This window comes from Pimephales promelas, chromosome 7 (assembly GCF_988280905.1).
Source record: "Pimephales promelas chromosome 7, fPimPro1.hap1.1, whole genome shotgun sequence".
Taxonomy (NCBI): domain Eukaryota; kingdom Metazoa; phylum Chordata; class Actinopteri; order Cypriniformes; family Leuciscidae; genus Pimephales; species Pimephales promelas.
The window spans coordinates 26,942,428-26,957,580 of NC_142775.1; the positions used below are offsets into that span (position 1 = coordinate 26,942,428).

Consider the following 15,153-nt stretch of genomic DNA (forward strand, 5'->3'; position numbering starts at 1 on the left):
AGTAGAAACTGTAATAGAATATTATTACAATATAAAATTAATTATTGTTACTTATAATGCATCACTTCTCATCAATTTAATGCATCCTTGCTGAATAAAAGTGTGAATTTAAAAAAAAAATCTAATTTAGCCCCAAACTTTTGAACAGTATACTGTTTTATGGACACTCGGGGATAATAATCAACATTTCTCATTTTCTGCCATCTTGAGCATCATTTTTTTCTCTCTACGTAGAATACAAAATTGTTTCTTTCCAATAGAAAGTATCTATGAAGGCATCTCATAAATACGTTACAGAAGCTTTCATTGTGGGAACACTCCTGTGATGCCTTTGAATCATTTTGGAACAGAGTCTTAGCCTTACTAGTACAACCCACTCAACAGAGCAACGTGACCAGGATTCACCTCTTCTTACATCCCCACAGAGCAGATATCAGGACTGCTGTGGTCTTGTCTTGTTCACAGAATGCTTTTGTATTGATCGAATCAAACTCAGAGCATGCTGTCTTACTCCTCATTTCCTGTCCTCCCAATGGGGTCTGTCTGCCATTGAACTGTTAAAAAACAAAAAAAAGAAATCTTATTGTTAATAATTTTCAAACTCATTCATAACCACACACACACCAGTACAGCTGTGCTGCCAGCTGCTCACTCGCATGCACGCACACACACACACACACACGCACGCACACACACGCACACACACACACACACACACACACACACACACACAGGAAGCAGTGTGCTACCCCCCCGTCTGCCTTTGCTAAAAGATCTGGATTGTTTTTAGTGCAGCACAGCTGAGGTGCTGACTGGAGACCCTGTCCTGGTCTGGAAGAGGCAGCGCATATGCTTTTCTCTTTCTCACACACACACACACACACACACACACACACACACACACACACACACACACACACACACACACACACACACACACACACACACACACACACACACACACACACACACACACATACACGTCTATATTACTAAAAGGGGACTATCACTCTACACTGGCCAAGAGGGGACTAGTGTTTCTGGTCATTTTGAAGAAACAAAAATGACGTAAAAAATTCTCTTTTAAGGTCTTTTTTCATAATATAACTTTAAATATGCATTTTTTTATTTTTAAAAAAACATGCCAAGTGGGGACCTGAAACTCTGGCCGATGTCTACCTTACCAACAGGGGACTCATATAGCCTGCAATTGAACTGTGTGTCTGTGTGAACAGTGAAGTGAACTGGCAGTGAAATCTTGTCTTCATATTGTAACTTATACATACTTATACACATATATGTGTGTGTGTGGGTGTGTCATTATATAATGCTCAAACATATACATGTCTATATTGCTACACAGCAGTGTCGCTGTACACTGGCGAAGAGGGGACATTCTGAATGATATCTATCCAACCAAGTGGGGACTTTGTGTGTGTGTGTGAACTGGCAGTGAAATCTTTCTTCATTACGCTTACATTATATATCTATTATATACATTATATATAAATAGATATATATATATTTATATATATATTTATATATATATATATATATATATATATATATATATTCACATAGAAAAACGCTGTTTTAAATTGTAATAATATTTCACAATATTACTGTTTTTTTTTTTTTTAAATAATTGCAGCCTTGGTGAGCAGAAGAGACTTCTTTTAAAAACATAAACAATCTTACCGATCTAAAACTATATATTTCTATACTACTAACAGCAGTGTCGCTGTACACTGGCAAAGAGGGGACATTCTGAATGATATCTATCCAACCAAGTGGGGACTTTGTGTGTGTATGAACTGGCAGTGAAATCTTTCTTAATTACGCTTACATTATATATCTATTATATACATTATATATATATATATATATATATATATATATATATATATATATATATATATATAAAATATTCACATAGAAAAACCCTGTTTTAAATTGTAATAATATTTCACAATATTACTGTTTTTTTAATCAAATAATTGCAGCCTTCGTGAGCAGAAGAGACTTCTTTTAAAAACATAAACAATCTTACCGATCTAAAACTATATATTTCTATACTACTAACAGCAGTGTCGCTGTACACTGGCAAAGAGGGGACATTCTGAATGATATCTATCCAACCAAGTGGGGACTTTGTGTGTGTGTGTGTGAACTGGCAGTGAAATCTTTCTTAATTACGCTTACATTATATATCTATTATATATATATATATATATATATATATATATATAGATATATATATATTTATATATATACTGTATATAATATATTCACATAGAAAAACGCTGTTTTAAATTGTAATAATATTTCACAATATTACTGTGTTTTAAAAAAAAAAAAATTGCAGCCTTGGTGAGCAGAAGAGACTTCTTAAAAAACATAAACAATCTTACCGATCTAAAACTATATATTTCTATACTACTAACAGCAGTGTCGCTGTACACTGGCAAAGAGGGGACATTCTGAATGATATCTATCCAACCAAGTGGGGACTTTGTGTGTGTGTGTGAACTGGCAGTGAAATCTTTCTTAATTACGCTTACATTATATATCTATTATATACATTATATATATATATATATATATATATATATATATATATGAAGAGTTCAGATGCAAAAGCCTCTAAGTGCCGTTGGAAATATTCTTAAAAAATGATCATTTTTTATCAAGCTTATATATTCAAGTTCAGTAATTTCACTTAAATTACAATTAATAGGTAATCCTCATTGTTATTTAAGTGAAAGTACTGAATTTAAATATACAAGCTTGAAAAAAATTATCATTCTAGAAGAAAATTTCAAATGGCACTTAGAGGCTTTTGCATCTGAACTCTTCATATATATATATATATATATATATATATTCACATAGAAAAACGCTGTTTTAAATTGTAATAATATTTCACAATATTACTGGTTTTTTTATCAAATAATTGCAGCCTTGGTGAGCAGAAGAGACTTCTTAAAAAACATAAACAATCTTACCGATCTAAAACTATATATTTCTATACTACTAACAGCAGTGTCGCTGTACACTGGCGAAGAGGGGACATTCTGAACGATATCTATCCAACCAAGTGGGGACTTTGTGTGTGTGTGTGAACTGGCAGTGAAATCTTTCTTAATTACGCTTACATTATATATCTATTATATACATTATATATATATATATATATATATATATATATATATATATATATATATATGAAGAGTTCAGATGCAAAAGCCTCTAAGTGCCGTTGGAAATATTCTTCAAAAATGATCATTTTTTATCAAGCTTATATATTCAAGTTCAGTAATTTCACTTAAATTACAATTAATAGGTAATCCTCATTGTTATTTATGTGAAAGTACTGAATTTAAATATACAAGCTTGAAAAAAATGATCATTCTAGAAGAAAATTTCAAATGGCACTTAGAGGCTTTTGCATCTGAACTCTTCATATATATATATATATATATATATATATATATATATATATATATTCACATAGAAAAACGCTGTTTTAAATTGTAATAATATTTCACAATATTACTGTTTTTTTTATCAAATAATTGCAGCCTTGGTGAGCAGAAGAGACTTCTTAAAAAACATAAACAATCTTACCGATCTAAAACTATATATTTCTATACTACTAACAGCAGTGTCGCTGTACACTGGCGAAGAGGGGACATTCTGAATGATATCTATCCAACCAAGTGGGGACTTTGTGTGTGTGTGTGTGTGAACTGGCAGTGAAATCTTTCTTAATTACGCTTACATTATATATCTATTATATACATTATATATATATATATATATATATATATATATATATATATTCACATAGAAAAACACTGTTTTAAATTGTAATAATATTTCACAATATTTCTGTTTTTTTTATCAAATAATTGCAGCCTTGGTGAGCAGAAGAGACTTCTTTTAAAAACATAAACAATCTTACCGATCTAAAACTATATATTTATATATTACTAACACAGCAGTGTCGCTGTACACTGGCGAAGAGGGGACATTCTGAACGATATCTATCCAACCAAGTGGGGACTTTGTGTGTGTGAACTGGCAGTGAAATATGTCTTCATTACAGTTAAATTATATATCTATTATATACATTATGTATATATATATACTATTTTTCTTATTTAACGCTCTCTCTTCATATACTTTCTATGCTTTGTTATGCAGTCCCTAACAATTTACTTGCCATAGTTATGTGCCATTGCACACACACGTCTATATTACTAACATATACATGTATTAACACAGAAGTGTCGCTGCACACTAGCCAAGAGGGAACTTTCTGAATGATATCTATCCAACCAAGTGGGGACTTTGTGTGTGTGTGTGAACAGTGAATTGAAGTGGCAGTGAAATACACATCCGTAAAGGGGGTCGCACACCGAATGAGAAGCGCAGCGCTGCGCCACGTCTAGGACAACTCCAAGTATCGCACACCGGACTCACACTTTCTCATCAGTGTATGGGCAGCAATATTGTTATGTTTAATGACATGAAATGAAGATGTTTGTTCTATGTTATAATTGTACTGTACAATTAAATACAATCGTTGCTGAGTCTGCAGTCTGAAAACTACCTCAGAGCATCAGTTAACTGAATGAATTGAGAATTTCACATGAAAACCCAATTACATCAGCAATTGTCATTCAAGCAGCTGATTTATGTAAATGAATGCAAAACTAAATTTATTGCAGCATAGGGCAAAGTCAGTATACATTATCAACGATTTGAGACAATAAAATAATTTAAACTTTATATAAAACTAAATGGCACTCTGTGGTGGCAGCAGGATTACGTTCAAAAGGTCACGGGCGACGTAGCCGTAAGTACAGAGTCAGTGTTTACAAGTTGAACGCATAGGTTGAACGTGCAAACTAACTCAAACGCTGTTTACAAAAAAGTAATTAAAAGGTAAAACAACGATGTCGGACGATTTTGATTCTGTACTTCCGGCTACGTCGCCCGTGACCTTTTGAACGTAATTACGTAATACGTGACGTTACAAACGCGCCTGACAGAATAGAGCAAGGCTAGCATTTGTCCTTAGAAAAGTTACATTTTTGGAATAAGTTTTGAAATAACCGATCGTTTTGCATGATAAGACCCTTATTCATCGTCTGGTGTCGTTTAAAGACATTTGAAGCTGCATCTGAAACTGTTATTAACCGTCTTTTGGACCTTGAACCGTCTGGTTCCCATGTAAGTCAATTATATGGAGAAAAATCCTGGAATGTTTTCATCAAAAACCTTAATTTCTTTTCGACTGAGGAAAGAAAAACATGAACATCTTGGATGACATGGGGGTGAGTAAATTACCAGCAAAAGTTTTTTTAAGAGCCACAAACCTGTATATAAAACTCTTTTTATTCTAGATACACTAAATGCACTAGATTACAGGATATTTTAACTTGCGAATTAATATGCGGCGGTAAAACTAGTCGATCACGAGTGGCTCAACAGGTAGATCTATAGACGAACTCATCTTTCAGGCATTTGACCGAAGGGATATACACGCAGCGTGAAAAATCGAATTGCGCGAGTCTCACGCTGAATGCGTGAGAGTTGGCAGCCCTGCCAGGTATACTTTGCAGACACATTGCATCTTGTTCTCTCCCTTTATAAACATATAATGATCCCAAACTTTAGACATTCTCTGCAATTTATGAAGTCATATGTATCATGCGCTGTGGTGTGCTTCCTGAATAACGGTCCGTGTGAAACAATCAGATCCCTGCGTGCGCCATAGGAACTGCGTCATTTAACGAGGCTTCGAGGCAGATTTTTTGCCTCAAGGAATTTTTGTAATCGAGTAACTCGAGTAACTCGAGGAATCGTTACAACCCTAGCTTAGTGCTTGCCTAGTGCAGTGAGACGAGAAGACGCCGCACCGCGTCCGCGAGCCCTTTATATGGAAAAAATCGATTCGAGGCCGTTGAGAATCGATTTTGAATCGGCCACATTTTAAAAAACGATTAATCGAAAAATCAATTTTTTTTGCCCAGCCCTAACACACACACACATATATATATATATATATATATATATATATATATATATATATATATATATATAAATCACATAAAACATAAAAGCCTGCCGGAAAAGATGGGTCTTAAGGCAAGATTTAAAAACATGAATACTTTCACTGTTTCGCACATCCTGTGGCAGCAGGTTCCTTAAATAAGGAGCAGCAAAACTAAAAGCCCGGGACCCCATAGAAGTAGTGCGGATTCTAGGGAGAACAAGAGTGAGCGAGGAAGACGATCTTAAAGTCCGAGATCGAATATAGATATTAAGAAGGTCCAATAAATATGAAGGGGCAAGGTTATTGAGTGCTTTAAATGTCCGCTTTGGACAGTATTCATGTAAATTATGTCGGTTATGTCTTAAACAGTTGTGAGTGTATCGGATGTGCATCAGTGCAATTGGATCCGCATGTCATTGGAAATAATCCGACGTCTTAAAGTGAAAGTGGCAACAAACATAATGTGGTCTGTGTCCTTAATATTGATCAAGCAACCAAAGAAAAAGAGAAAAGCAATCACAGTTTGTTAATAGCTTTAGTATAATAAGGATTAATTATATTTAATTTACACAAAGAATATTTCTGCTTGAAAGAATAAAGAAGGATGTATGCATGGTTATAAAGAATGCATACTGTATATCATCCATTGAAAAGGCTGTGTTGTACTTTAGGAAAAGTGGTTTTTATTTAATTTTAAGATATTTTTTAAATCACAGTAGTTAAATCCGTATCTGTATTGCATGTTCAGACTTTTAAATCATTTATATTAATAGGTTAATAGATGTTTTCTTCGGGAGTGTATGGGTTTGTACATTTTATTCTATTCTAAATTCTAAATTAACGCATTACAATTTAACTAAACCCATTATATTTTAGTCGACTAAAATCCAATGTGATCTCATGAGAATACGTATGCATTTGTACGTAAAGTGTAGTTCTATCATACGTACATATAATTACGTTTTATATGCGCAGAAACGTATAATACTGACGTATTTACAGAACTAAAATGTAAAATATTTACGTTATTGACAGCACAAAAACGTAATTTATTTACATTTGAACAAATCCACCGATGTACACATTTGTACATATCACAATTTATGCATATTAAAATCGTAGCATTATGTTTTGACTCTATTGCATTCAACTGTCTTATTCATTACGTTTTCAGTCTCATTTATTGATATAATACTCATAAATATTAACATTTTGCTCGTTTCGCCTGCATGGTGTTAAACAATACACTATAAAACCTTAAAAATACATTCTTTAACTTTACTCGTTTAACCATTTTGTAATATAGTTTATTTGCCGTGAGGCACAGAAAGTGTTTTCTCCTATAAAACAAAACATAAATTCACAAAAGACATCAATTTTATTAGTTTGATGTAATCCAAATCTTTAGAATCCATAGCCTACGTTGTTTACAAGAAAAAAATCCTAATTCAACCTTTTATCCAGTCGTGATCTTCGCCTCCATTCTCAGCAGCAACCGTACACGTCAAATCCCGCGCTGGTGATGAATTCAAATTCAAAAATCGCGCCCTTGAGAAGCGATACGTCGTGTTTTACGGCAGAGATATCAAATGGTCATTAGCTCTTCCCTGCCTCATCACAGATTGAGACATGAAGGACTGTGACGGTTGGTTTAGTTCTTTTGAAATAGTGCGAAGCTGCGAACTGAAGCCGGATGAACATTTTCATTGATTATTAATTTAAATTCTGCTCTGTACTTCATACAAAACTATTACAATGTTGCCAGAGAGGACTGCGACTGCAAAGCATCTTCATGTGAACGGCTTTTGGTAGCGGTTTTGACATTTTCGCAATAAATATATTATTGTGATTATACTTTTCTGTTAGTCACGTTTTTCTTCATAATTGTAACGTTAGTTTACGTAGTTTTAACGAATTGTTAGGGGTAGGTTTAGGGGTAGGAGTAGGATTGGTGGCTCAAAATATATTTTAATGCCATATTGTTAATACAACTGCCATTTCCCAACACATCTGTCCATTATGTTTTATCCTTTTTTTATATTCTGTATAAAATACACTGTAAAAAAATGTCTTGTCAAATTAACAGTAACTTACTGGCAACAATTATCCAGTACTTGCTGTATTTCATTCAACAATAAAATTACTTTAACACTAACTACAGTACTGTTAAGCATACTGTAAAATCAAATAACATTATTTTACTGTAATTTCTTACCATATTAAAGTACAGTATTACACTGTTAATTTTTAATAATACTGTATAGTATTATACAGTTATGAAATGTTATTGTATTTATTTGGTGCTACTGTGTAACCTGTAGAATATGTAGAAAATCCGTAGAAATAGAGTATTATTTAACAGTTAAAATAATATTTCTATGGATTTTCTACATATTCTACAGGTTGCACAGTAGCACTATAGGAAATAGAAAAAAGAACAATTGAAGCTTTAACTGCTCAAGGTTTATTGTGTATTTTCAAACACATTACATTTACATATATACATTTAAATACATGAATACATTTAAATAATGTAATATAATACAATTTAAATCATGCATGAAAATCATGAACAATCATGCGTTTCAATTCATGCAAAAATGATTATGAACAGGTAAAATAGAAAAGATTAAAGGGGCGCTATCTGATCAATCTATTAGAAAGGGGGGGGGGGGGCTTAAACTAGATAGTCTATTGGTTTGAGATAGACTGTCTAACTGGTCAGACTGGTCTGTTGCTGATTTTAAAGGGTTTTGGGCTCCTTTATAACTAGAGGACCAGATTTGCAGGGCTGGGAGAAATGTATAACTACACTTTAACAACTACAGACCAGTGTCATTGCTCTCTCGGTTTTCTAAAATCCTTGAAAAGTTGTTTGCTCAAAAATTAATTTTTTTTTTTTAGAAAAACACAAATTATTTAATGAAAAACAATATGGCTTTAGAGATAAAAAAGATTAACTGCTTTGGCATTAATTGAACTCATAGGAAAAATTACATCTGCAACTGAGGATAAAGCAATACACAGTGGAGGTCTTCATCAACGTAAGCAAAGCATTTAAAGGGTTAGTTCACCCAAAAATGAAAATTCTGTCAGTATTTACTCACCCTCATGTTGTTCAACCCCGTAAGACATTAATTCATCTTCCGAACACAAATTAAGATATTTTTTATGAAATCTGAGAGCTGGATCACTCCTGCATACTAGTCCATAGGCTTTGGTATGATTTTTTCTTTGGTATGATTGGCTTGATTTTTGTTAACGCAAATACACACAAATGTGGCATTTTCTTTTCATCCATTATCTGTTGGTCACAAAAGTACACAAACACACATTTGAAAACAAAAACAACAACATTTGAAAGACCCACAACTGTCTAGTTTGTAATGTCAAATAATGCTACAATCAAGATGAGGCTCTATAAAAGGAGTAATTAAAACAAAGAATAAGACAAACAATACGAAAACATTAAATACAGACTTACTATTTTAATTTTGCTGTTTGGCTTGATGTGGTCATCATTTATGTATCGTCCGAGATTTTCTGTAGCTTTACTGCCATCAACACTGTATGGTGAAATATTTTAAAAACACTGTATATAAACATACCATAATATGATGTAATTATACTTCATTAGAACATTCATTAATTTAATCTTACCAGTAAGATTGTCCCTGAAAGGAGTAGAAATATAAAAAAAAAACTGCATCTTCAGCTGAGTAGTCTTTGAGCAGGGTCTCTCCTTCAGATCCAGCCATGTGTCTTCCAACATACTCCAGTAGGAATTCTCCTGGCTCAATATGTTTTGTGGCGATTACTCCAAAACCTAATAAATTGGGTATAAATAAGTGTAAATTAAGTATGAGAAAAGATTCATAAAGTTGTTAAGGTTGTCTAAACTGTTTTAAATGGTAGCCCTGCTTGGAAAACAAATACGATATCTACATCTAAAAGTGCAAAACTACAAAACTCATATGTATCATGACACTGAATATTGATAATTTCCATTGTTAAACAGGCCCCCGGAGTCTAACTGGCAGTTACATACAAATAATATCAAGATCACTCGCACATCTACACAATGGAGTTTAATTTGGACATCAGCAGCTAGCATAAATACAGGCAGGAAAACAGATATAAATCCACCTTTAACTGATTCAATCATGTTTTTTTGTTTCTCTTGTGTTTTTTTTTAACAGCCTGTCGTTTTTAGCTACACATTTTAAACCCAACCAATCGGCATTATTTAGAGACCAAACTTAGCTTTTAATTAAGTTTTGCAAAGTCATACTGATGGCAGAATTGAATGCCGTAACTTACCTTTCTCTTCACACATTAATTTTTTCTCGAATGTGTCTTTATCTTTCCCCGAAGCAATGAAGTACAAGGCTTCCTTTTCAGGAGAAACTCTTTTGGGTCTCATTTTCCTGTGAAATATAAGAACATTTTATGCAGGATATAGTGCATATGCTAAGTAAAAAAAAAAAAAAAAATAGAAAATACTCTAAAAAAAACTCCTTAGAATTGTGTAGACAATAACTTATTGAAAAGATGACAATGTGGCTGATAATTTACTACATTTTTACTATACTTTTTATATCAAGTATTTTTATAAAATCATTTTAAAAAGAAACTGAATATCAATAATACCAATCTGCATGCACATTTACATTGTAAGAGGATGCAAAAACATTGTATAATGTTAGCATTTACAAATCATCATAAAATGAAGTTAGAATGTACAACTTACCTTTTACTTCGGAAAGAAAAAAAGTGAGATGAGAAATGGCTCAGTGCGCTTAGGATCTTGGGATCTTGTAGGTAGATAAATCTTTAAACTATAATAGAAAGATAACTCTCCAATGTAGGAAACAATCTCGTTGAAGTCTTCTAAAGTTGTGCTCTTCCAAATGCCAAACATGAAGTGTGAATTAGGAACCTGGAATAGAGAGATATACGTTCTGCTATCGGAGCAGTGATTGGGCCATCGGATAAACCACAGTTAGCCAACATTACTATTGGTTCTGTTATGCAAATGTTTTGTGATTGAAATCAAATAGCTAGATTAACATAAGGGTAGAATCTGTTGGTAAATTAGTTTTAAATCCAGTTGTAAACATCAACTGGATCAGGAAAAAGTACTTTTCATAATTAGTATTATTTTGCATGCATTTTAAATAGAGCACAGAACACAAACCTATATCAATGGCAGATAAAACATGATAAAGTTAATAAAGGAAAAGTTCAAAAATAATATCAAACTATGGGATGGTGCAGCATTTAAAGAAAGTAGGCGATATACAATTAATTTACTATTTAAAATATTTTAAAAGACAGAAAAAAGTAATTTACCACAATGTAAAAAAATAAATAAATAAAAAATCTGCTCATTTATAAATCAAATGATGTTATAGGGATGTAGCAGATTACCATGGGCATTCATATTTTTGTTGGTTTAACTAAACCTTTATACCACATCTGAAACGAAAGCTCATATTAATAGTTCCTCTTGTTGAATCTCTAAAAAAATACATGCAGAGTCCTCAGAGTGTTTTAAGTATAGGATGACTTGTTTAAGCATGTGTATTTTTAGGTCTAAGGTAAACTTTCACAGCCTGGCCTTTGAAGCCGTTCTCCATAGAGATGCTAATGTCCTGCAGGTAGTGGGGGTTGCAGCTCAGTCCACTCAGGGACTGAAAACACAGTGAGAAAGCGTCCGATCACAGCCATTGGGATATGTTTCAATCAGCTCTGTAATTTAGCAGAGCTGTTTACAATACAGTCAAATCACACCACATGTATTTTTACACGTTTATATATCAATGTTTATACTTAAACACATTAACATTTTCTAAGACAGCCCTTGTTTTAGCAGGTGGGGAATAAATGAAATATGATGAGTATGTCATAAATCTTGCTTTAGTAAGCAGACACTTGAGAGCTTAATGTTACTTACTCAGACTGTTAGTATTAAACAGATATGTTAGCTCAAATACAAAAACTTATACAATTGATAATACTTGATAATACATATTTGGAATGTCTAAAACATGGATGTGGTAAATGGATCTAGGAACACAACAAAGCTAAAACCATTACTGAAACCATTTTGATTCTGTCAAAAATAATTTCTAACAATTGCACCCCTTACATGTCCAGTCAGTCCCTAATTCAATTTTTTAAGATGTTTTCAAAATATCCACAGTGTATTTTTTACTGTATGTTTGTTTTTATTTGGTGTGGCTCAGATGATGAATGGAAGTGCATGTTTATGTTATTTTTGTGTTGTTGTTTTTTTGTCCCAAAATAAGAAACCGTAAGTGAGTGCTTGTAATAACTTCCAGTTAAAAAATATTCATAATTACCGGTTGCTTACATGCGCTCCTCACAAAGATTAATACATTTTTTAGGTTAAAGAGCTAAGGATGTTAAATCCACAAATATCTTAACTGTTATCCATAAGCCAACTGCAATTAAGACATTTGATCAAGAAGTTTATGACAAAGAGAACGATATATCTAGCTCAGAGAAACAACCTGTAGGAGCGGGATTTGATCAGATGTGAGTGTGAGCGGCACACAAGTGGAACGTTTGCTTGGATTGGGTCGAGCGCAATGCAATCTTTGCTCAAATGCTCTGATTGGGATTAAAGATTTGTAAATAAAATGCCATAGAGAAACAGATACCATATTATTAAGATATCCACAGAACTAACCATTTAAAAAGTAAAATTCCTGTTTTTTACATAATGAACCTAAACACAAGTATTTTACTTTTAAAAATCCTATTTACTTTAACTTTTTTAACGTTTTACATCAACCACCAGTATATAAACGTTGAATTAACTATAAAGTAAGGTGAAGTAAATGAGTGACAGCCCTTTTCACGTCCCTAAGTTGTGGCCAAAATGTTTTTCCAGCTTTTGCGAAGAGTAGAGCAGACAATATAATAAGTGCCGAAGCAAAAACAGTCGATACACTTGTTACAACTGAACAGGTTATTTACAAATAGTTGATGAATGAATCCGCTTAGATGAATAGCTTATTTACAACAACAATATGATTTTCTGTCTTAATTCTGCCTCTGATTGTTTCACTGCTAGTATATCTGCTAGTGAATTGAAGCATTTAATGTAGTCTATTAACACCTGGTCTAGCGAGATAAAAACATGCAGGAAGTTACTAAACTGCAATCACCTGTGATTATCATATGTAAAGGCAAATTTACCTAGCTTGAATGTAAATCGTTAACCACACATTCCAAAAGAATAGTTTTAAGCACTATGTCAATGAAAGGATATTGCTGTTTTTTGTAACTAAAACAACTCAATTCACACTAGTGAATAGCTGCTACTATATGGCTACTTCACATCTGGGTCATTCACCCTTCTCAGTGTTTATTTTTCGATAATAGACGGCTGGATGTAGCCTACATCCCTTACTCACTTTACTAACTAACCAACAAATTATTTAAATAACAAAAAAAAGTTAGTAAAACTTAATGTTAGTAAAAAAATAAGTGGTTGGTTCATTTTCATTAATTTGGTTAAAAAACAATATTAATAAATGGAAACTTATAAAGTGCTACCCATTTTCAATGAGGTTGTGTTTTTTAAGAGTTACTATAAACTTATAAACGGTTGTGTTTTTATGAGCTCATATGAATAAGATAAATACACTTAATTAATGTATTATAATAGCATTGGTTACTTCAGATTACTGAATGCATTAAATTACCGACATTAAAGGAATAGTTCACTTTGAAATTAATTTTTGATATGTTTTATCTTACCTCAAGGGCATCCGAGATGTAGGTGTCTTTGTTTCCACAGTATTTTCAATTTTGACATTTTTTGGTCAAACCGTTCTTGTCTATCAGTCCAACACTATCTCACGACCAATTCGTACGAATTTGACGCATTATTAAAAAGTGTCTAATTCGTACGACCTCACTCGTACTAATTCCTACAATTTGTCTAAACCCACGTGATGGTTAGGTTTAGGGGCGGGGTCAGGGGTAGGTCATTCGTACGAATTCATACGAATTGGCCAATTCGTAAAATATGTACGATTTAGCAAAATCGTATTAATTCGTACGTGTGAGGTCGTATGAATTGTTACGAATTAGCCACTTTTTAATCATTCGTCGAATTCGTACGACTTGGTCGTGAGATCGGGTTGATCAGTCATACACTGGAGGTGAAGGGGGTCCACCAAAGAGCAGCACAGAGAAGTCCAAACCGCAATGGAAGACGATTTCGGGATATCTAAATATGTTTAGTAAAAGGTAAAACTTCCGAAATCTCTGTGTAAATATTGAGTGACGTCACACGCAAGCGATCACTTCCGGCGTAACATTGAACTGATTCAGTTCGGTTCAGTTGGACATTGAACAACAGATTCAGATCACTGTGATTACACGAGGTAAAACGATATAAATACTGTTGGTTTTCTCACACAAACTGCTCATTTCGTGTCTTAGGCCATCAATGTGTACTTACATTTACGAGTCATTAAATCATGTTTAATTTGGACTTCTCTGTGCATGCTTTTTGGTGGACCCCCTTAGCCTCCAGTGTATGACTGATAGACAACAACGGTTTGTTGAAAAATGTCAAAATTGAAAATACTGTGGAAACAAAGACACCTACATCTTGAATGCCCTTGAGGTAAGATAAAACACATCAAAAATTAATTTCAAAGTGAACTATCCCTTTAAGAAAGTACTGGACCATGTGTTGTTTATTTGGAGTTCCATGCATATTTAATCTAGTTCACTGTTTACTCACCAATACATTGGTATAACCCCAATTAATTTACTATTTAAAAGATTTTAAAAGACAGAAAAAAGTAATTTACCACAATGTAAAAAAATAAATAAATAAAAAATCTGCTCATTTATAAATCAAATGATGTTATAGGGATGTAGCAGATTACCATGGGCATTCATATTTTTGTTGGTTTAACTAAACCTTTATACCACATCTGAAACGAAAGCTCATATTAATAGTTCCTCTTGTTGAATCTCTCAAAAAATACATGCAGAGTCCTCAGAGTGTTTTAAGTATAGGATGACTTGTTTAAGCATAT

The 15,153-nt window shown here is 33.1% G+C and overlaps 1 protein-coding gene and 1 long non-coding RNA gene across 2 annotated transcripts in view; one reads left to right on the forward strand and one right to left on the reverse strand.

Moving 5' to 3' along the window:
- Window positions 1–15,153, forward strand: part of igsf3 (immunoglobulin superfamily, member 3) — a 193,589-nt gene that overhangs the window by 24,065 nt on the left and 154,371 nt on the right. The gene's annotated exons all lie outside the window — the stretch shown is intronic.
- Window positions 8,619–12,577, reverse strand: LOC148978357 (uncharacterized). Its single transcript, XR_016169300.1, has 5 exons — window positions 10,815–12,577; window positions 10,385–10,491; window positions 9,725–9,890; window positions 9,549–9,630; window positions 8,619–9,368 (listed from the first exon to the last, which is right to left on the reverse strand). It is a non-coding gene; the product is annotated as an uncharacterized LOC148978357 (long non-coding RNA).